At 45.8% G+C, this 22,405-nt stretch overlaps 1 long non-coding RNA gene across 1 annotated transcript; it reads left to right on the top strand.

Annotated features, from left to right (window-relative positions):
- The first annotated feature begins 5,327 nt into the window (after positions 1-5,327).
- LOC126249705 (uncharacterized) lies at positions 5,328-12,152 on the top strand. The gene is made up of 3 exons (XR_007545644.1): positions 5,328-5,431; positions 5,513-5,734; positions 11,754-12,152. It is a non-coding gene; the product is annotated as an uncharacterized LOC126249705 (long non-coding RNA).
- The last annotated feature ends 10,253 nt before the right edge of the window (positions 12,153-22,405 follow it).

Raw genomic sequence — 22,405 nt, 5'->3', positions numbered from 1 at the left:
ATTACAAGTTAACTCAACACCAGCGGCCAGTAGACCGCAATCGACGAGTAGGCTTTGTGAATGGCTTTTGTACCAAGTGGAAGATAATGAATATTTTATAAACGATGTGATAAGGGCAGACGAATCTAGTTTCATTCGTGAAAGTGTTTTCAACCTCCGCAACAGCCATTATTGTCTGGAACACAACCTACGTGTCACCTGTGACCGTGACTTTTAGACACGCTTTGGTATAAACTTGTCTGCTGGAGTCGTGAGAGGAGTGCTTTTGGGCCTTTTCTTATTGCCGGACAAGTTGAATGCGTCCCTGTATCGTACGTTTCTTTGGTTTACGCATAAGAAAACGATCCACTTGGTGTTCTGCAACAGCTACGGTTTCATCATGATGGTGCACCGCTACACTTCGGAATGAAGATTATATTTAAATGAAGCATTTGCATGGAAATGGAGTGGTCGTGGAGGTCCTATGTTCTGACGTCCATGTTCCCCAGACCTTAATCCAGTAGATTTTTGTTTGTGGGGACACTTAAACGAAGAAGTTATAATACTTCACCCATGGATGTACTGTACACGACCTAATAGCTCACGTGCATACCGCTTCAGCAATGGTGGATGTAGATGTGTTGAGTAGGGTCCAGTAAAGTAAGATCCAGTGAGTGAATAAGTGTTTTCAAACGCAAGGTGGTCGCTTTGAACACCTTCTCTAAAGTGAACATTGCTCGTATGTGTACATACCGGTTCTGTGAAGATATACCTGGACATCAAACGTATAGGGCGGAATTATTGTGCGTAGCATAATGTGCAGTCTTAGTGTAGCCTACCTATTGTGTTTTTTGCACCTCGCTAGATACAGACGATGCTACTGTATCCGTTGCTATTTTCTATTGGCTTTATTTCTGTAATGGACGAAACAAAGCGGTCGTTTATGTCTGTAAGATGTTCGTGTTATGTTGTGATGTTTAAATAAAGGTAAAGTAACAGAAAGAAATACACAAGATACCGACATGTAGCGGTGTAAATTTGATGTTTTAACTAAAAAACAAAAAAAGTTTGGCGCGAACGCGACTCTGCATATCCGTCCCCCACGACATTGCTTTATCTCAATGTGCTAACGGGACAGCTCCGGCACAGTGCAGAGTTCATGTTACCTGTTTCTGGCCACGCTGCACGCAGTTACAGTGTTGCCAGAGCCTAGTTTTTTGTTTTTGTTTTTAATCGCACTGCTCTATTAAACCAATTGAGGGGACTAGGTTCTGCTATATACGCTTTGTCTTGAACTGGGATGAGGAATCGCTTGCCGACGGCCAAGTGAGCTATTTTTTCTTCACCCTGTATACAAAAAAATTAGGATCACCTAAATTTAATACAAAAAACTGCTAAGTATAAATTTTTAGACATGTGTTATGTATTTGCAATGAAAGAGGGTAGGAAACTATTGCAACTGGAGTAACTATTCGTTACCAGAACGAGGAAATTGTTCGTTGTCCTGTTTCATTTTTAAGTCCATACAGACGGTTTTTAAGAGACTAAAATGCTTAGCTTCCTTGTAGGGCACCTTTCCCAAAGTAGAACGATCTTCAGGAATAATTTTCATATACAGTAGCCTGTCACGTCAACCCTTACCGTATGTGTGGTAACTGTATTCTGCTGGATCGTCAGACAGTCGAGCACAAAGAGTTTCGCCTGTAAGCTACCCATTCGTTTTATAACAGCCAATTGCAGTACACGACGTAAGGTCAGATACCTGTACCATATCACTTTGGCTCTAGCCACTTTACTCATGAACCATTTCTCATCGTCAACAGGCTGTGTGTCACCGCGTCATTGCTCTCGTGGAGTGAGGAAGTTTGATGACGTAAGAGGTCAGGGCATGTTATGGCTCCCTTTTGCGCTCTGCGCGACGGTAGCTGGGACAATATTCAGATACTGCACAGTACTGTAGGCGTGCCGGAACAGGACCGTGGCGTGTAGCAGCACCGGTCAAGGACAATTAACTTGTCAACATAACACGATAAAATTCTTTTTTAATCGTATCTCAGTTGTAATATGCCGTTACAGGAGCTGACGGTACGTCCGGTGCCGGTTTGGGAGGCCAGACTTTAAAGTAAACGTGCAGCCGTGATTAACATTCACTCTACCGACTAGCGTTTGGCGGGAGACATGAATCGTGACAGGTTGAAAGTTATATGTGCTGATGCATTTGCATTTTCTCAGCAAATGATGGTCCAGGACAAGTATATTTACTGCAATGTGTTCGTTTTGAGGAGTGCTGCCTGACAAAAAAAGTGAAGAACCCAGACGACATGGTCGGATGTTAATGTAACTTCCGTCACGTACACACCATCGGTGAGCATGTAAGTGAATGGAGTTGGAATTCTCCGTGACAGAACAGCCATCCAAGTGCATTTGCCTCCAGAATGAAATTTCGCTCTACAGCGGAGAGTGCGCTGATTTGAAAGCTCCAGGCAAGGCAGATTAAAACTGTGTGCCGAGCCGGGACACGAACCGTGGAACTTTGCCTGGCAAAGGTGTCAAGTTCGTGTTACGATCCGGCACACAGTTTTAATCTGACAGGAAGTTTCAGAGTGCATTCGTGTTGTAAGTGTTCAGTGCTGTTATCAAGCTTGGTAGGGTATATATGGGGCGTAAATACCGTCAGATGTTGAGTGATGACTATGGACGATAGGCAGATGCCGCGTATTCATGTGAGACAGCATTATTAACACCTGACAACGTTTGATAGGGGCCCCATTGTGGGTCTACATTTGGTTACTTGGTTTAATTGTGCAATATCCAGATTTGTGGGGCTTTCGTATGTGACAGTGGCCCGACACAATAGGAACCTGAGGGAAGCCTACTCGTCGTCAAGGATCCGGTTGCCAAAGTCTGACCATAACGAGGGAGGATCGCCGTATTGTGCACCAAGCATATCGTAACCCCTTCACGCGCGTGCTATCCGAGGACAAATAATGGACTCCTTGCAATAAAGTATGTTATCCCGTATCACTCGTTGGAGACTCTCCACAGGCGAACTATGGAATTATCGTCCCATGCATCGGCTGCCATTATGACCACAACGCAAATGGCTGAGTTGGGAGTGGTGCCGTGACAGGGAATTATGGACTGACGATGAATGGCTTCGCACTGTGTTCAGCGATGAATCGTGGTTCTGCACCATCTCGGATGATCATTGCCGGAGATCTTGGTGGCGACCTGGAGAGAGACCCATTCTTCTATCGTTTTGGAGAGGGACGGCGGTGTTACACTTTGCGTCATGGCGTAGGGAGTCATATAGTATAACTCCTGGTCACGGCTCGTAGTGACTGAGGGAACTCTTGACGGTATAGTGGTATGCCACGGACATCTTACGAGATCATGTGTTCCCTTTCACGCTGCAGTACCGCAGAGTCATTTTTCAACAGAACAATGCTCGCCCACATATGACACGTGTCTCTATGAGCTGTCTTCGTGACGGTGAGGTTATCCCGTGGTCAGCAAGATCCCCAGATCTGTCCCATAGAACATCTGTGGGGCAGCTCGTACGTCAACTACATCCCAGTGCCGGTATGCAGTAAATCAAGGACCAGTTACAACAGTTTTGGGCCAGCTTGTCTCAGGAGAGGATACAGCGACTTTTTGACACCCTTCCCATCCGAATAAGTGCATGCACCATGGCCAAAGAGGATGCAAGTCATACTGGTAAGTGGGCTCATACTGCCACGTTCTTTATACATTTTACTCGATTTTGTAATCACTGACATAACATCACAAAACTTATCAACTTTTGAAGTTTTATTTCGTTTCTTCTTCCCCTTATGTGTGCTTCTGAGAGTCAATTATCAGTGGCTGTGTTCCGCGGACTTGTGGGGGGGGGGGGGGGGGGGCTGGATATGTAGCTGTGAACTTGGATTGCTTTACAGGATAAACTATTGATTTGATTCTTCACAGCCTACTCGTCTTATGAGTAATTTTACGATATTAGCATGCGACATTTATTTTCTGAGAGGTCAATATCTTTACAGCAAGATCAATCTTCAATGCCTACACCAGCGATGACACAGGAGTGGTTAGCAGAACAGAAAGGGATTCCTCATCTCGAGGGGCCATCTTCTGCACTGTATGTCCCATTGGGACGCGTGGGCAAAGATAAACTAGAAGATGAGAAAAAACTGTCCTGATCCCACTTCAAGAATCGCTGATGGCTATGGCTGGGAGGAAATGGCAGAAAACGAATCATTTTCTCAAGGTGCAGGTCGCATGAGCTCTGCATTAGGCGAACAAACAAATGAAGAAAGTCATGAACAAACTGTAGTTTGCTGTATCGTTGGCCGAGAGAGGATGGCAGTCGCATTTGAGTCACCATTTCGCACCATGTATAGCCCCCTACACGTTTCCCACGAGCGATGATATCTCCACCACTTGCCTGAACGGTGACAAATTGGTAATCGGGATGCTTCGTACTCAGCTGTACCACTACCGATCCATTCAGCCGACCTTTTGACATGCTTCCTACACTTCTGTTATTCTTTGTGTTCAATAACATGCGTTCACTTATGGGGTGGTAGACTATGTCCTGCAGGGAGGAAGTTATTGTAGATAGTTTGGTTGCTCACTGATTGTTGTTGAACTGACGAGTGATTTACTGGTATGTGGCGTATTCATCTACTGTTCATATTCACGAAAGGCGACGGCGACACATGTCATCATGTTTTAGCGCAGAGTGTTTGACGCTGGAGGAGGCGGTTTTACACAAATTGAGGTACATATATTATATTGCTGGCGCAATCACAAAGATGGAGTGCTCCTTTGGTACGGTATATTTAATTTCGATTCCTGCAATAAACTGTACATTTCATACTGATTTTAAGTATTAAATGTTACGGTCAAAGTGGAACACTGCAAGGTAAAACATTATTCTTCAAAATACTATTACAAACAGTTTACGTGTAACTGACACGAATATTTTCATATTTTTTCACTTTTTTACTATTTATTTTATAATTTATGGTCAATGTGAAATAATGATAATAACAACGTATTTTTTTGTATCCTGGAATCTGTAATACAAGTATAAAAAGTCGTAATAAAGCGACATGTCTAATTAATTAAGATAGGGAACTTATATTTGGATGGAACATGGTCAGTTCCACTGCTACTTATAGTTTGCTGTTTTACATAAATCTTAAGCATATGTCTACATAATTCCTTCAACAATATCATGACCCCTCTTCAGAAGAGGAAAATGTAAGCGCAAGTATTTATAATATTTCTACTAAGTTAAATTTGAAGTTTGAATAGAAAAGCCTGAAGTATAATTTGGTTGGTTTCAGATTCATAACAACGTCATTCATAACGCACACTCTTGTTGCGTGTTATGAGTCTTGCATGCCGCATCAAGCTACAGATAAGACTTCTATTACGAGTAAAGGAAGCGGTATGAACAATGGAACAAAGAACAGCGAATACGGTAGTTTAGTCCATTGTTCTGATATATACGTGTCCTTTTGTTCAACAGCAGGTGCAAGAGAACTGTGAAAGAAACACGTAAAGGCCTGCGATGCGACGAGTCGTCAGTCACCAATGGGACAAAACGCGCCTTCCGAGAAACATAGGTGACGGCGCGTTTACTTTCTCTGACCCATAAAGCGGCAGCGGCTGGCTACAAAAGTGCGGTGCAGCGCGTACGCTCACATTCGTTCTCCGCCACTGCAGCTACGCACAACTCCCACCTCACGACGTAAGTGTCTGCTTTCCGTTTATTTCAGCTTTTTGGCGCTTACGCATGAAGCTGTTTCACAATGTCGTTTTGTGAGATATAGTGGTATAGTTAAACCGAAGTGTATCCCTGTTATATGGATCAGAATGTCTTATAAATTTAATGAAAACACTATTTACTGCTTCAGTGACATTTAATAGCAATGTGTATTCACTCTATACGTAAGTAAGAGATTATTTCAATTAATATATCACATCTTCAAACAAAAAAGCTCATCGTAACACACTGTAAATTTCTCAGCACTACTTCGCTCCCTGACCTTACAGGGCTGGCCGCTGTGGCCGAGTGGTTCTAGGCGCGTCAGTCCGGAACCGCGCGACTGTTACGGTTGCAGATTCGAATCCTGCCTCGGGCATGGATATGTGTGATATTCTTAGGTATAGTTAGGCTTCAGTAGTTCTAAGTCTAGGGGACTGATGACCTCAGATGTTAAGTCCCATAGTGCTTAGAGCCATTTGAACCATTTAACCTCACAGGCACAAACAACAACAAACCGTGGTACCTGTGGCGCATACAGTCATACAAAATTGTGTTCAATTAATTATGTGGACCTGACGATGGTAACATGCTGCTCAGATGCTCCGTGATAAAATACATATTGCTAGTAAACATGAATGAGGCAAGAATTGTGTTCTTTATAAAATGATGTACTTGTTTAAAATTTGAGGAAATGTATTTTAGCTTATACGGACACTGGCTTTAGATGAAAATGTTTTCTCTTTATGCTATAACTTTGACGTGCAGCACAAAACATTCAGCTATGTTGTCAACGGAATGTCGGCAAAGATGTGATTGCGGCTGTCCCTTAGGATATATCATATTTTTGCTGCATAATTATGGATAGGAAATTATTAGACTGCTTGTGACAAAATAACAGCTGCATATGTATCCAGTCAGACCTTCTACATGGTGCAGCTAGTAGAAACTGGCTCTAAATGTGAAAAAAAGTATGTGGTTGGTAATATTACTGAAGGTTGTATTGTGTTAGTCATTGACTACAGAGTAAGTATGTCGCATGTCATTTTACAACTAACTGGAAGCGATAGAGTAATATCATATAGAGCAACTGATCGGTACAACCATGGTTGGATAAAAGAAAACATTTCTTTTCTTTAGTGGTATACTTGTAAACAGTAGTTCATTTACAAGGCTATCGTGTAATATACCGTGTCATAACACTTAATAATGAGAGATCTGAATCAGATTGAACTGATAGGAGGTAGTGGGCGTATCCAAGGTAGTGCAAGACCGGATTCCCATAGGTTTATTCAATCCGGCACCATCAAATTGCAGAAAATTTAAAATGCAATATGTTGAAAAATGACTCCAAATGTCTCACGGTAATCTGCTTGCGGATGTTCAACAACCGAATTTTAAATGGCCACCTAAGTATATTCTGTAGTGTAATTACCATCTTTGTAATAAAGTGAAGGTAAGATCTATTTAACTGCAGTTAGTTTATAGTGATGAGACATATGAACAGCCATTATTGTCACTCTACACCAATGTATGTAATAATTAATGTGAATGGAATGATAAAAAATCTCTACCACCCACTTCACCGTTAGTTTTGGAATATGGATGACGGTGAATCCTGCTTATAAAATCTGTGATACAAAGTGAAAATCCGAAAAAGATAGGTGTTATCGATTATACAAAAACAAAGGTTCCTTTCAATGTTAAGTCCTTGCGGTTTAGGTGGCGTGTGTTACTAAGTGACATCAAAAAGTTTTTATTTTTAGCAAAGGACTAAAATTTTAAGTCGTTCGCTTAAAAACTGATGAAGCTCTCAAGTCTAATTACTGTCGTTTCAGATCACACCTATAACGATAGCTTTATTTGCCATAGAGACGCAGTGATTTATCAATAGCAAGTCAACCTTTTGAAGTACGTAGTTGTACGCTCACTCATTTTCTCATCTTCTTAAAGGCAGTTTTGGAAGTCGAAAACTATTATGAAGCAGCAGTTGAAAGCAGTGAATCATGGCTGCAAGAGCAAAAACTATGGAATAGTCCTGGGTCACAAATATATATCATAGTATTAACATTTGTCAATGTCTTGTAGCAACATGATATAATTTATTATGTGACAGTAGCAAAATCTCGATCTGAGAAGTAGCAAAATTCCCGATCTGAGACTATCTAGTGAACTCATGAATATTAGTTTTCTTTACAGTATGCAATAGTATTCCACTGAGGGTGGGGAGAGGCGGTGGGGGAAGGGGGTCGTTGAACTAGGTCAGTATACATGAACCAGAAAGTAAATAAACTTACCGAATTGGCTAGTCAGACAGTAGGCCATTACGAAGACCAAAACTATTAGCAGCAGTCAATCTTATCCAATTCAGCGGACAACGAAACTAAACGGGAACAGTAACGGTTGCGCCTCTGTTACACATTACGTAACAGTAACTGCAAGGTCATGTCTCGTTTATTGCGTCAGATATTACGATGCGACGACATAAGAACTGAAACCCTCCTTTACATATCCTGACAGAGAACACTGTAATCAGATAGATTTTCCATTGGTGTCAGGATTAATTATATAGTAGTCCTGACAAATGAAGATTTGTAAGACACTGGTATTCATGTATTCTCTACATCAGTTGGGTATCTGATACTTGGAAATAATTTTTCAGCGCAATATTGTACTTCAGATAAACTGCTTCTGTTGGTGAAATAAACGCACAATTATCTGGTTAGTGAAAATAATGATTCTGTCCCTTCTCCTGAGGAATTTCGCGTAGCTATTTCAGCTATTATTTCCTCTTGTCCATATTGTACTGGGTTTTACTACTCACATATTTTATATCTATTCATTTACATTTAGATCTACAGCAACACATATATTCCACAAGCCACCTTACGATGTATGGTAGAGTGGTCTTGTTGTTAGCTTTATTTGATTCCTTCCTGTTCAATTCACGTAAGCTGATGAATAAACCAACAGTTTTTGCGCTTTTATATACATCCGAATTGCTTAAATTTGTCGTTGCGATACTTGTACGTTATGTATTTAGGGGGAGGCGGAGAATAACACTATTTTGGACTTCTATGTGCATATAGGTTTTAGTGATTTCAGATATAATCGTCTCATTAAGCACAATACATTTCTTATCAGTCTTTCCGATAGCAATTGCTTAGTTTGTATGTTACGATCTCGGGCCGTCTGTGCCAACCCAAGGCAACTAGACCTACCACAAATCCTTGCTGAACAATTTCCATCTTTATAACTATTCAAAAATTGCTACAGACCTGATATCAGACAGCAGAACTTTTGGTGATTTGTGCGGCTATCCATAAGATACTACAATTTTAAAGAAGCCACGTATCCCCATAAACGTCCAAGTGATTGTATTGTACCATTACCTTCACCATTATTAAGTACGCTACCCATACATTATTTATTTTCACTTGTTTTTATATACTTCGAGTATGAAATTTAGGTCAGGTAAGGCTTTTTTCGATTTGGAAGTTACTTTGAGTAAACCTATTGTAAGTGGTATGCTCTTCTGTTTCTCTGATATTTGAAGCGACTTTTCCAACGATCAGTAGAGGGAACTGCAGTGTGAAGTCGACTCTGAACTACTGTGTAAGTTCCATTTGCCACATACACGAATCAGTGTCAGAGGTGAAAGGAACGACAAATGGGGGGGGGGGGGGGGGGGATGGAAATCCTAGGATACTCTGACTGTTAAATCTCACAAATTGATGTGTGTAATTTGACACTCTTTTAGCCACCGAGCTTAAATAAAAGATGGAAACTACATTTCCGTATACTGTGTAGGTAACATATTTAAGGTTAATGTAAGCACGAGATATGCCATTGCAAACCTGAAATGCTGTTACCTTAATAACGGGTTTACTCATCAGAATGTTGAATATAAGCATGCAAATGTCATGATTTGTGTCGAACTGGTGCCGGATGTCAGTTTGTGGGATGGAGTTCCGTATCTATTGCACTTGATCGGTCAGTATAGGGAAGGTTAATGCTGTTTGTGGATGACGCTGGAGTTGCCGTCCGATGATGTCCTGTATGTGCTCGATTGGCGACAGATCTGGTGATCGAGCGGGCTAAGGCAACATGCCGAAGCTCTGTGGAGCATGTTGGGTTACAGCAGTGGTATGTGTGCGAGTGTTATCCTGTTAGAAAACAGCCCCTGGAATGCTGCTCATAAATGGCAGCACATTAGGTCGAACGGCCAGTCTGATGTACAAATTTGCTGCCAGGGTGCGTGGGATAATCACGACAGTGCTCCTGCTGTCATACGAAATCGCACCCCAGACCATAACTCCAGGTGTAGGTTCAAATGGCTTTGAGCACTATGGGACGTAACATCTGAGGTCATCAGTCCCCTAGAACGTAGAACTACTTGAACCTAACTAACCTAAGGACATCACACACATCCATGCCCGAGGCAGGATTCGAACCTACGACCGTAGTGGTCGCGCGGTTCCAGACTGAAGCGCCTAGAACCGCTCGGCCACACAGGCCGGCCCAGGTGTAGGCCCAGTGAGTCTAGCACGCAGACAGGTTGGTTATAGGCCCTTTTAATTGACACACAGCGATCACTGGCAACGAGGCAGAACCAGCTTTCACCAGAAAACACAACAGACCTCCAATGAGCTCTCGCTTGACACCACTAAAGTCGCAGATAGCGGTGGTGTGGAGTCAGTGGAATGCACGCTACAGGGTGTCCGTCTCGCTCTGTCAGCTGCCACAAATTTTTGTGTACCTTCTAAGTACAAATACAATTATCAATTATCACATTGTATCCATTAACTGAGCTACCTTCAAACAATGAATCATTATACAGTCTTGTTCACGTGGCAGTTCAAAACATATTTTTAACACACGCCGCCCGGGGTAGACGCGCGGTCTGGGGCGCCTTCTCACGGTCCGCGCGGCTTCCCCCGTCGGAGGTTGGAGTCCTCCCTCGGGCATGGGTGTGTGTATTGTCCTTAGCGTAAGTTAGTTTAAGTTAGATTAAGTAGTGTGTAAGCTTCGGGGCCGATGACCTCAGTAGTATGGTCCCATAAGATCTTACCACAAATTTCCAAAATTTTACCCACGCACACGTACACACACACACACACACACACACACACACAAACAGTTTGTAGTCATTATTTGGAAGACTAGTTTAACACAGCTCTCCACGATAGTGTATCCTCTGCAAGTCTCTCGTATTTGCGTAATTAATGTGCTCCACACTACGTCAGTTTGAACCTGTTTATTGTATTGGAGCCTTGGTCAACACACCGAGCGGGGTGGCGCAGTGGTTAGACACTGGACTCGCATTCGGGAGGACGACGGTTCAATCCCGCGTCCGGCCATCCTGATTTAGGTTTTCCGTGATTTCCCTAAATCACTCCAGGCAAATGCCGGGATGGTTCCTCTGAAAGGGCACGGCCGACTTCCTTCCCAATCCTTCCCTAATCCGATGAGACCGATGACCACGCTGTCTGGTCTCCTTCCCCAAAACCAACCAACCAACCTTGGTCAACAGTTAAAAATTTTTGTCTCTCACACTTAACTGCATTGGCAATTTAACTGTTCCTTGGTGCCTCAGGATGTGTTCTATCAACCTATACAACTATCTGGCCCATCCATAGATACCTTCCCAACACTGCTGCACCTACGGTTCGTCTGCCTTTGCCACTGAGGTGCACAAACTACACCATCGAGTCAGGAGAGCACGCGCTGGCGCGTGCGTGAGTGTGTGTGCGTGTGGCTGTGTGTGTGTGAGAGAGAGAAATATATATATATATATATATATATATATATATATATATATATATATATATAGAGAGAGAGAGAGAGAGAGAGAGAGAGAGAGAGAGCGAGAGAGAGGGAGAGAGAGAGATAACAACAACATCCTAAATTTGACTACAAACTATATTTGCACATGTATTTTAAATGGAAACGAAAACACAAGAAATTATCTGTACGTCATACCGGTTTTCACTGTGTGTTGCAGATGGTACGCGCGACGACGTTGCTTATTTTGGCGGTGGTGGCTGCCGTGCTGTCTATCTCGTGGGCTGCTGTGGTGGGCCCGTCCGTCGACATTGGGCCTAAACCCAGTCGACCACCTTACCAGCCAGGACCGTGGGTCTACCCCAAGCCCACGACGCCCAGAACTGGACGATGATGACTTGGACTTACGCCAAGCCACTCGCCCTTCCAACTTACTCCACTTCCCTACACTCAATGACTGCAATCGCATCACACTGTGCTTGCTTTCACGTCAACTCACAGTTTCAGACGATAGTCCTGTACAATGGATGAATGCCAACAGAAACATTTCCATTTCACTTGCACCATCACTTCTCATACGAATATTAAAGACTTTTTGTTAGCTTATGTAAATAAAAAAATATTGTTTAATGCTCTTCATTTTGCGCCCAAGTGATTTTAACAGACACCATTTACCATAGAATATCTCTAAGCTTTTACTACTGAGAAAAGTGACACAAAGGTCAAGATGCTAGACTCGTATTCGGGAGGAGTGAGTTGGAAATCTCTGACTGAGCTATTTCATATTTACATTACGCGTTCCGTCGACAGCTGGAGTTATTTCTAGAAGAAAACCTCTACCAATTATTTTCTACATCCATGTTGGACTGAACAGTCACGAATTCATTGTTGACAGGATATGAAACCTGTGGATATTAGTGTCCTATCAGCACAAAGCACGCCTGTCGTTTGCTCGGCTATTGTACAATAACATTATAATAGTTGAGTTACTCATTCCAGTGCTTGGTCTCCAACACTAGAATAAAATGAATATCAAGTCTCTTGAAACATTGTGAGGAGTATGCTTGACGAGAAATCTCAAAATTGTGAACCTTCAACTTCTCGTTGATTCGAAAGTCTAAATGACGAACTGGCGTCATTTACTATTTAAGAGAGCATAAAAACGTTTCTTTCCATAAAATATGCATGAATGAAGCAGAAGGAATAACTTTTAATACTGTATTCGAAGAACATGTCTGTTAAATGTGTTGTCAATTGTTCTTTATACACTCATGCATGCAATAAATCTACCAATCGTATAGATTGTGAAACACGGTTGAGCCAGGCCCATACTCAATGCACTCACTGCGTTAACTAGCGTCGATCTGGTACACCTGACAACCTGTGCTTTTAACGCAGTTTCCTCCGTTGCTTAGGCGAATTCTGACAATTTTCCATCTTCGCTTGGGGAAAATAACATCCATAAATGCAGAATGCAACAATACACAAAAGAGAGTCTACATTCAAAGGATGATAAAAACGGCGATGGTATGTTTCGTATTAAGACGATAACGATCACGAAGGGTGACGACAAATTCAGCAAGTCCCTCGAAGTTAACTCCCAGTAAACGGTGTGTGGGAAGGAATGATATGGGCGTGAGAGGCAATAGGACAACATAGATAAATGGATCGTGATGTCTATGAGTGCAGGGGGATGGGCTGACGTTGGGCTGGTATGTAGAAATGGAGGCTGAAACAGGAAGCAGTGAGGTTGAGTGAGGACGCTGGGAGATTCATTGGAGTCTTGATGTAGGGAAAGGGTATGGCGACTAGTACTATAGCCGATAGGATTGACTGGTAGATGTCAGTGCAGATTTATGGGTCAGTAAGAGGGAGAATGTTGAAGTTGCCTGGAGACAGGCCTGGCCACGATCTATTCTCCCAGAGCGCTTTCATGCTCCGCCAGCGCATTTGAATTTGTTCATCACTCTGGCTTCTCCAACTACTGCGGTATTTGGAGCAAGTGTGTGAGTGAGAAGACTACATGCCATAGGCTACACACACAGGACACTAGGAACATGTGTTTGCAACACTGCGCGACTACTTCCAGGAGGCGAATATTGCAGCATACTTTTACAAACATGAAATTTTCGCGTGTGATTAGACTGAACTTTTTATTTTGTTGGCAAAGAAATAACTCTTATTACTTGTGTAAATAACTACATTAGATAGTGCTAATATAGTGAACAAGACTACAAAAAGCTTTACAAACAGGTAAATAATATTAAGCTGCAACCTCGTATCTGGAACTATGGTTCACGTCCAATCAATCGACATAGCTATGCAGATTAAAATCTGTTAAACCTGAACGTGGCCGGGACCTTGTCAGTTGCATACAGAAAAAAATCTTTGACACATATATGTTGAACCAAATATTGAAATAATTTTAGCGGCATGTCTGAGGAGTAGAGGATATTGCTCTTGACGTAACATTTTATAAAAGTTTAGCAAATATCTGGGCTGGACAAACAAGTTGTTTAGTTGGGTGCTACGCTGTACATATACCAGCTAAAGTTGGAAGTACTGAGGTATTTCAGCAGCCAAAAGCGAGAACAGTCTAACCTTGCAATTTCATGACAAAATACACTCCTGGAAATTGAAATAAGAACACCGTGAATTCATTGTCCCAGGAAGGGGAAACTTTATTGACACATTCCTGGGGTCAGATACATCACATGATCACACTGACAGAACCACAGGCACATAGACACAGGCAACAGAGCATGCACAATGTCGGCACTAGTAAAGTGTATATCCACCTTTCGCAGCAATGCAGGCTGCTATTCTCCCATGGAGACGATCGTAGAGATGCTGGATGTAGTCCTGTGGAACGGCTTGCCATGCCATTTCCACCTGGCGCCTCAGTTGGACCAGCGTTCGTGCTGGACGTGCAGACCGCGTGAGACGACGCTTCATCCAGTCCCAAACATGCTCAATGGGGGACAGATCCGGAGATCTTGCTGGCCAGGGTAGTTGACTTACACCTTCTAGAGCACGTTGTGTGGCACGGGATACATGCGGACGTGCATTGTCCTGTTGGAACAGCAAGTTCCCTTGCCGGTCTAGGAATGGTAGAACGATGGGTTCGATGACGGTTTGGATGTACCGTGCACTATTCAATGTCCCCTCGACGATCACCAGTGGTGTCGGCCAGTGTAGGAGATCGCTCCCCACACCATGATGCCGGGTGTTGGCCCTGTGTGCCTCGGTCGTATGCAGTCCTGATTGTGGCTCTCACCTGCACGGCGCCAAACACGCATACGACCATCATTGGCACCAAGGCAGAAGCGACTCTCATCGCTGAAGACGACACGTCTCCATTCGTCCCTCCATTCACGCCTGTCGCGACACCACTGGAGGCGGGCTGCACGATGTTGGGGCGTGAGCGGAAGACGGCTTAACGGTGTGCGGGACCGTAGCCCAGCTTCATGGAGACGGTTGCGAATGGTCCTCGCCGATACCCCAGGAGCAACAGTGTCCCTAATTTGCTGGGAAGTGGCGGTGCGGTCCCCTACGGCACTGCGTAGGATCCTACGGTTTTGGCGTGCATCCGTGCGTCGCTGCGGTCCCAGGTCGACGGGCACGTGCACCTTCCGCCGACCACTGGCGACAACATCGATGTACTGTGGAGACCTCACGCCCCACGTGTTGAGCAATTCGGCGGTACGTCCACCCGGCCTCCCGCATGCCCACTATACGCCCTCGCTCAAAGTCCGTCAACTGCACATACGGTTCACGTCCACGCTGTCGCGGCATGCTACCAGTGTTAAAGACTGCGATGGAGCTCCGTATGCCACGGCAAACTGGCTGACACTGACGGCGGCGGTGCACAAATGCTGCGCAGCTAGCGCCATTCGACGGCCAACACCGCGGTTCCTGGTGTGTCCGCTGTGCCGTGCGTGTGATCATTGCTTGTACAGCCCTCTCGCAGTGTCCGGAGCAAGTATGGTGGGTCTGACACACCGGTGTCAATGTGTTCTTTTTTCCATTTCCAGGAGTGTATTTCAATTACTGAAATGTAGTCAGTCATATCTGGTACACAAACGTTTGGAGTTCCAGGAAATGTTCCATGTCACGAACGTTAAGCTGACTTTTCCATTGGATTAATTTTTATTTGATTGCATCAGTCTTGTCCACCGTATCTGTTACCAAATGATTCTCCTCTTCGCTTAAGACAATGAATTTGAATAGCTGGTGATGTCGACCATAATAGTTTTTGTCACCATTTTACTTACCTTTAACTCAGTTTTTTTTTTTACCAAATGGCCGTCTTCAGTTCAGCCAACATTCACTGTCGTTCGTCAGAAAACAAGTGCATTATATTTGCATTACCCTTAAGCAATATGAAAAGTATGGCAAGTCCCATTCGGTATTTAACGATGTGGCTTCTCTACTTTTTCTTTTTTGGACAAGTACGTAGACACCATAGAATACCTAATGTAGAACGTAAATGTAACTTAGCGAGGGTAGTACTGTGAGCAAACTGCCTGGCATCTGACATGGAGACTACTTTCCTCTAGCCGCGTCACAGTACAGCCTATCTCTTTCTCTTCATCCTCCACTGGCAGCTCCAGTCGCCGCTGCTCTCAGAGTGCTAGGCAAGAGCGTGGGCATAGTGTTCGCGCTCACGAACTGCTGTTTGGCCAGGCCTGCCTTAAGATATGATATAGAGGGTGTGAAAGTGGATGGAAAATGGGACACGTTGGTATAGGTGCGGCAGCTGCACAGGATGGGGGAGACAAATGGTTAATGAGCTTGAGTTTACGGAGTGGTAAGATTGGTAGGGAGGGGGCGTGTTGCGGAAATGTTGATATAGATCGGCCTAATGAGAATCAACGCACTCGACGTTTTGGTCGCTGATAGCCGGAAATGCAGATGTTTTCTTCAGGAGGCTTCAGGTCACTCTCGCCATTGCTGCTGATGTTGAAGCGTGCCGAAATTATCGGTTTATTCACTTCTTCCCCCCTGGAAGCCGGCGGAGTATCTTTGTTATACTTCAGCAGGGTGCAGAAGCCACTCCAGGTTCTGATACCGGAAAGGATAGAAAGGATACAAGACCGCGAGCAGTGAACTAAGAAACTTACTTCGTAAATAATTAAAATACACTGATGAGCCAACACATTTCGACCACCTACTTAGTAGCGTGTTGGCCCACCTGTGGAACACAGCACAGCAGTGATTCTGCACGGCTTGGATTCGCCAAGTTCTTGGTAGGTTTCCGGATGTACATGGCATCGAATGTATATGCACAAGCAAATTACGGCTGGTGGTTTGTAGGCACGAAACTGGCGCCCGATAGCGAGCCATATGTGTTATATTGGCTGCAGCTCAGGCGAATTTGATGAGCAAAACATCAATCTGAGTTCATTATCATGCTCCCGAAACCACGGTATCACGATTGTGGCCTTGTGACATGAAGAGCTTGAAGATGCCATCGCCGTCGGGGATGGTATCAGTCATGAAGGAATGGATGTGGTCCGCAATAATGTTCATATTGTCCACAGTTATCATAGTGCCTTCGATTACTACTACAATTTATACTAAATGCCAGTTGATTGTCCCTTGTACCACAATACTGCAACCCACCGGCCTGCGTCCGTGGCACAGTGCATGTTTCGAGCATCAGCGATGACGGCAGTCCGTATACTACCAACGACCCAGTGTAACAAGGTGTGGTGACTGGTGCAGGTCGATACCTTGCCTGTTGTTACGTCTGTAGCGACAGCAGTTGGGAACGAGGAATGAGCTGTCTATTGCTACTTCCCTACCAGCCAGGGAGCTGCACTTACTCGGTAATCTTCTGTTCCTAGGCAATGGAGACGTCGATCTTCTTCACCTACTGTCAGTGTATGACGTAATTAAAGAAAAGGAGGGAGTGGGAACGATACAAATCAGCAATAACCAGTAACTGAAATTAATTCCCATAATAATGAAAAATATGGTACAAATGTGAGGTAGCCCCGTCACAATGTTTTATCAATTCTACTCACAGTGGTACATGACTTGGAAAGCTGTCATCTTGCTGTAGGACAAGTAATGGAATAGAAAATACATCAAGACACAATGCAAACTAACAAGAATACGTTCAGTTCATAGAGTAAGCGAACATTGCTTGAACGAGATGAATCAAGGAAAGGGAATGTGTTGACTATGAGTTTCGAAATACGATCAGAAAGACAGGGGCTGTATGATGACGATTATTGCCTTGCCTTGTTATCGGTGGAATCGATAAGCCTGATGCTCATGGTACAAAAGGCATGATTGCACAATCCTGCTATGAAAGGTGTTGATCAAACCGGAGTGTCTTCACAAGGTTGCTCCCAAGGTGATGCAGGGCCAACACTTGTGTATCAAAATGCTGGTAACTTCCGCAGTACTACTCACGATGTCAAGACGTTCAGGATCTGTAACCGAAGTAGCTCAGAGAGCGCTGTCTCCATATTTTTGTAAGATCGGACACCACACTGTAGTGTACTAAATGGTTCAAATGCCTCTGAGCACTATGGGACTGAACATCGGTGGTCATCAGTCCCCTAGAACTTAGAACTACTTAAACCTAACTAACCTAAGGACATCACACACATCCATGCCCGAGGCAGGATTCGAACCTGCGACCGTAGCGGTCACGCGGTTCCAGACTGAAGCGCCCAGAACCGCACGGCTGCAGTGTACTTCCACGGATACAAAAAGGTTCCTGTAGCCAACATGGCAGGGGGTGGAGATGGTATCGATGCTGCTGCCGCAGTCCAGTGGGATGGCACGACCTCCTGGTGCACAAGTCGGGAGATCTGTTTCGTCGCCAGTTCAAATGGCTCTGAGCACTATGGTGCTTAACATCTGAGGTCATCAGTCCCCTAGACTTAGAACTACGTAAACCTAACTAACCTAAGGACATCACACACATCCATGCCCGAGGCAGGATTCGAACCTGCGACCGTAGCGGTCACGCGGTTCCAGACTGAAGCGCCCAGAACCGCACGGCTGTAGTGTACTTCCACGGATACAAAAAGGTTCCTGTAGCCAACATGGCAGGGGGTGGAGATGGTATCGATGCTGCTGCCGCAGTCCAGTGGGATGGCACGACCTCCTGGTGCACAAGTCGGGAGATCTGTTTCGTCGCCAGTTCAAATGGCTCTGAGCACTATGGTGCTTAACATCTGAGGTCATCAGTCCCCTAGACTTAGAACTACGTAAACCTAACTAACCTAAGGACATCACACACATCCATGCCCGAGGCAGGATTCGAACCTGCGACCGTAGCGGTCACGCGGTTCCAGACTGAAGCGCCCAGAACCGCACGGCTGTAGTGTACTTCCACGGACACAAAAAGGTTCCTGTAGCCAACATGGCAGGGGGTGGAGATGGTATCGATGCTGCTGCCGCAGTCCAGTGGGATGGCACGACCTCCTGGTGCACAAGTCGGGAGATCTGTTTCGTCGCCAGTTCAAATGGCTCTGAGCACTATGGTGCTTAACATCTGAGGTCATCAGTCCCCTAGACTTAGAACTACGTAAACCTAACTAACCTAAGGACATCACACACATCCATGCCCGAGGCAGGATTCGAACCTGCGACCGTAGCGGTCACGCGGTTCCAGACTGAAGCGCCCAGAACCGCACGGCTGCAGTGTACTTCCACGGATACAAAAAGGTTCCTGTAGCCAACATGGCAGGGGGTGGAGATGGTATCGATGCTGCTGCCGCAGTCCAGTGGGATGGCACGACCTCCTGGTGCACAAGTCGGGAGATCTGTTTCGTCGCCAGTTCAAATGGCTCTGAGCACTATGGTGCTTAACATCTGAGGTCATCAGTCCCCTAGACTTAGAACTACGTAAACCTAACTAACCTAAGGACATCACACACATCCATGCCCGAGGCAGGATTCGAACCTGCGACCGTAGCGGTCACGCGGTTCCAGACTGAAGCGCCCAGAACCGCACGGCTGTAGTGTACTTCCACGGATACAAAAAGGTTCCTGTAGCCAACATGGCAGGGGGTGGAGATGGTATCGATGCTGCTGCCGCAGTCCAGTGGGATGGCACGACCTCCTGGTGCACAAGTCGGGAGATCTGTTTCGTCGCCAGTTCAAATGGCTCTGAGCACTATGGTGCTTAACATCTGAGGTCATCAGTCCCCTAGACTTAGAACTACGTAAACCTAACTAACCTAAGGACATCACACACATCCATGCCCGAGGCAGGATTCGAACCTGCGACCGTAGCGGTCACGCGGTTCCAGACTGAAGCGCCCAGAACCGCACGGCTGTAGTGTACTTCCACGGATACAAAAAGGTTCCTGTAGCCAACATGGCAGGGGGTGGAGATGGTATCGATGCTGCTGCCGCAGTCCAGTGGGATGGCACGAACTCCTGGTGCACAAGTCGGGAGATCTGTTTCGTCGCCAGTTCAAATGGCTCTGAGCACTATGGTGCTTAACATCTGAGGTCATCAGTCCCCTAGACTTAGAACTACGTAAACCTAACTAACCTAAGGACATCACACACATCCATGCCCGAGGCAGGATTCGAACCTGCGACCGTAGCGGTCACGCGGTTCCAGACTGAAGCGCCCAGAACCGCACGGCTGCAGTGTACTTCCACGGATACAAAAAGGTTCCTGTAGCCAACATGGCAGGGGGTGGAGATGGTATCGATGCTGCTGCCGCAGTCCAGTGGGATGGCACGACCTCCTGGTGCACAAGTCGGGAGATCTGTTTCGTCGCCAGTTCAAATGGCTCTGAGCACTATGGTGCTTAACATCTGAGGTCATCAGTCCCCTAGACTTAGAACTACGTAAACCTAACTAACCTAAGGACATCACACACATCCATGCCCGAGGCAGGATTCGAACCTGCGACCGTAGCGGTCACGCGGTTCCAGACTGAAGCGCCCAGAACCGCACGGCTGTAGTGTACTTCCACGGATACAAAAAGGTTCCTGTAGCCAACATGGCAGGGGGTGGAGATGGTATCGATGCTGCTGCCGCAGTCCAGTGGGATGGCACGACCTCCTGGTGCACAAGTCGGGAGATCTGTTTCGTCGCCAGTTCAAATGGCTCTGAGCACTATGGTGCTTAACATCTGAGGTCATCAGTCCCCTAGACTTAGAACTACGTAAACCTAACTAACCTAAGGACATCACACACATCCATGCCCGAGGCAGGATTCGAACCTGCGACCGTAGCGGTCACGCGGTTCCAGACTGAAGCGCCCAGAACCGCACGGCTGTAGTGTACTTCCACGGATACAAAAAGGTTCCTGTAGCCAACATGGCAGGGGGTGGAGATGGTATCGATGCTGCTGCCGCAGTCCAGTGGGATGGCACGACCTCCTGGTGCACAAGTCGGGAGATCTGTTTCGTCGCCAGTTCAAATGGCTCTGAGCACTATGGTGCTTAACATCTGAGGTCATCAGTCCCCTAGACTTAGAACTACGTAAACCTAACTAACCTAAGGACATCACACACATCCATGCCCGAGGCAGGATTCGAACCTGCGACCGTAGCGGTCACGCGGTTCCAGACTGAAGCGCCCAGAACCGCACGGCTGTAGTGTACTTCCACGGATACAAAAAGGTTCCTGTAGCCAACATGGCAGGGGGTGGAGATGGTATCGATGCTGCTGCCGCAGTCCAGTGGGATGGCACGACCTCCTGGTGCACAAGTCGGGAGATCTGTTTCGTCGCCAGTTCAAATGGCTCTGAGCACTATGGTGCTTAACATCTGAGGTCATCAGTCCCCTAGACTTAGAACTACGTAAACCTAACTAACCTAAGGACATCACACACATCCATGCCCGAGGCAGGATTCAAACCTGCGACCGTAGCGGTCACGCGGTTCCAGACTGAAGCGCCCAGAACCGCACGGCTGCAGTGTACTTCCACGGATACAAAAAGGTTCCTGTAGCCAACATGGCAGGGGGTGGAGATGGTATCGATGCTGCTGCCGCAGTCCAGTGGGATGGCACGACCTCCTGGTGCACAAGTCGGGAGATCTGTTTCGTCGCCAGTTCAAATGGCTCTGAGCACTATGGTGCTTAACATCTGAGGTCATCAGTCCCCTAGACTTAGAACTACGTAAACCTAACTAACCTAAGGACATCACACACATCCATGCCCGAGGCAGGATTCGAACCTGCGACCGTAGCGGTCACGCGGTTCCAGACTGAAGCGCCCAGAACCGCACGGCTGTAGTGTACTTCCACGGATACAAAAAGGTTCCTGTAGCCAACATGGCAGGGGGTGGAGATGGTATCGATGCTGCTGCCGCAGTCCAGTGGGATGGCACGACCTCCTGGTGCACAAGTCGGGAGATCTGTTTCGTCGCCAGTTCAAATGGCTCTGAGCACTATGGTGCTTAACATCTGAGGTCATCAGTCCCCTAGACTTAGAACTACGTAAACCTAACTAACCTAAGGACATCACACACATCCATGCCCGAGGCAGGATTCGAACCTGCGACCGTAGCGGTCACGCGGTTCCAGACTGAAGCGCCCAGAACCGCACGGCTGTAGTGTACTTCCACGGATACAAAAAGGTTCCTGTAGCCAACATGGCAGGGGGTGGAGATGGTATCGATGCTGCTGCCGCAGTCCAGTGGGATGGCACGACCTCCTGGTGCACAAGTCGGGAGATCTGTTTCGTCGCCAGTTCAAATGGCTCTGAGCACTATGGTGCTTAACATCTGAGGTCATCAGTCCCCTAGACTTAGAACTACGTAAACCTAACTAACCTAAGGACATCACACACATCCATGCCCGAGGCAGGATTCGAACCTGCGACCGTAGCGGTCACGCGGTTCCAGACTGAAGCGCCCAGAACCGCACGGCTGTAGTGTACT

This window comes from Schistocerca nitens, chromosome 3, assembly GCF_023898315.1.
Source record: "Schistocerca nitens isolate TAMUIC-IGC-003100 chromosome 3, iqSchNite1.1, whole genome shotgun sequence".
Lineage (NCBI taxonomy): Eukaryota > Metazoa > Arthropoda > Insecta > Orthoptera > Acrididae > Schistocerca > Schistocerca nitens.
Note: the sequence above shows the minus strand (reverse complement) of the source record. Positions and strands in the feature narration are given on the sequence as shown.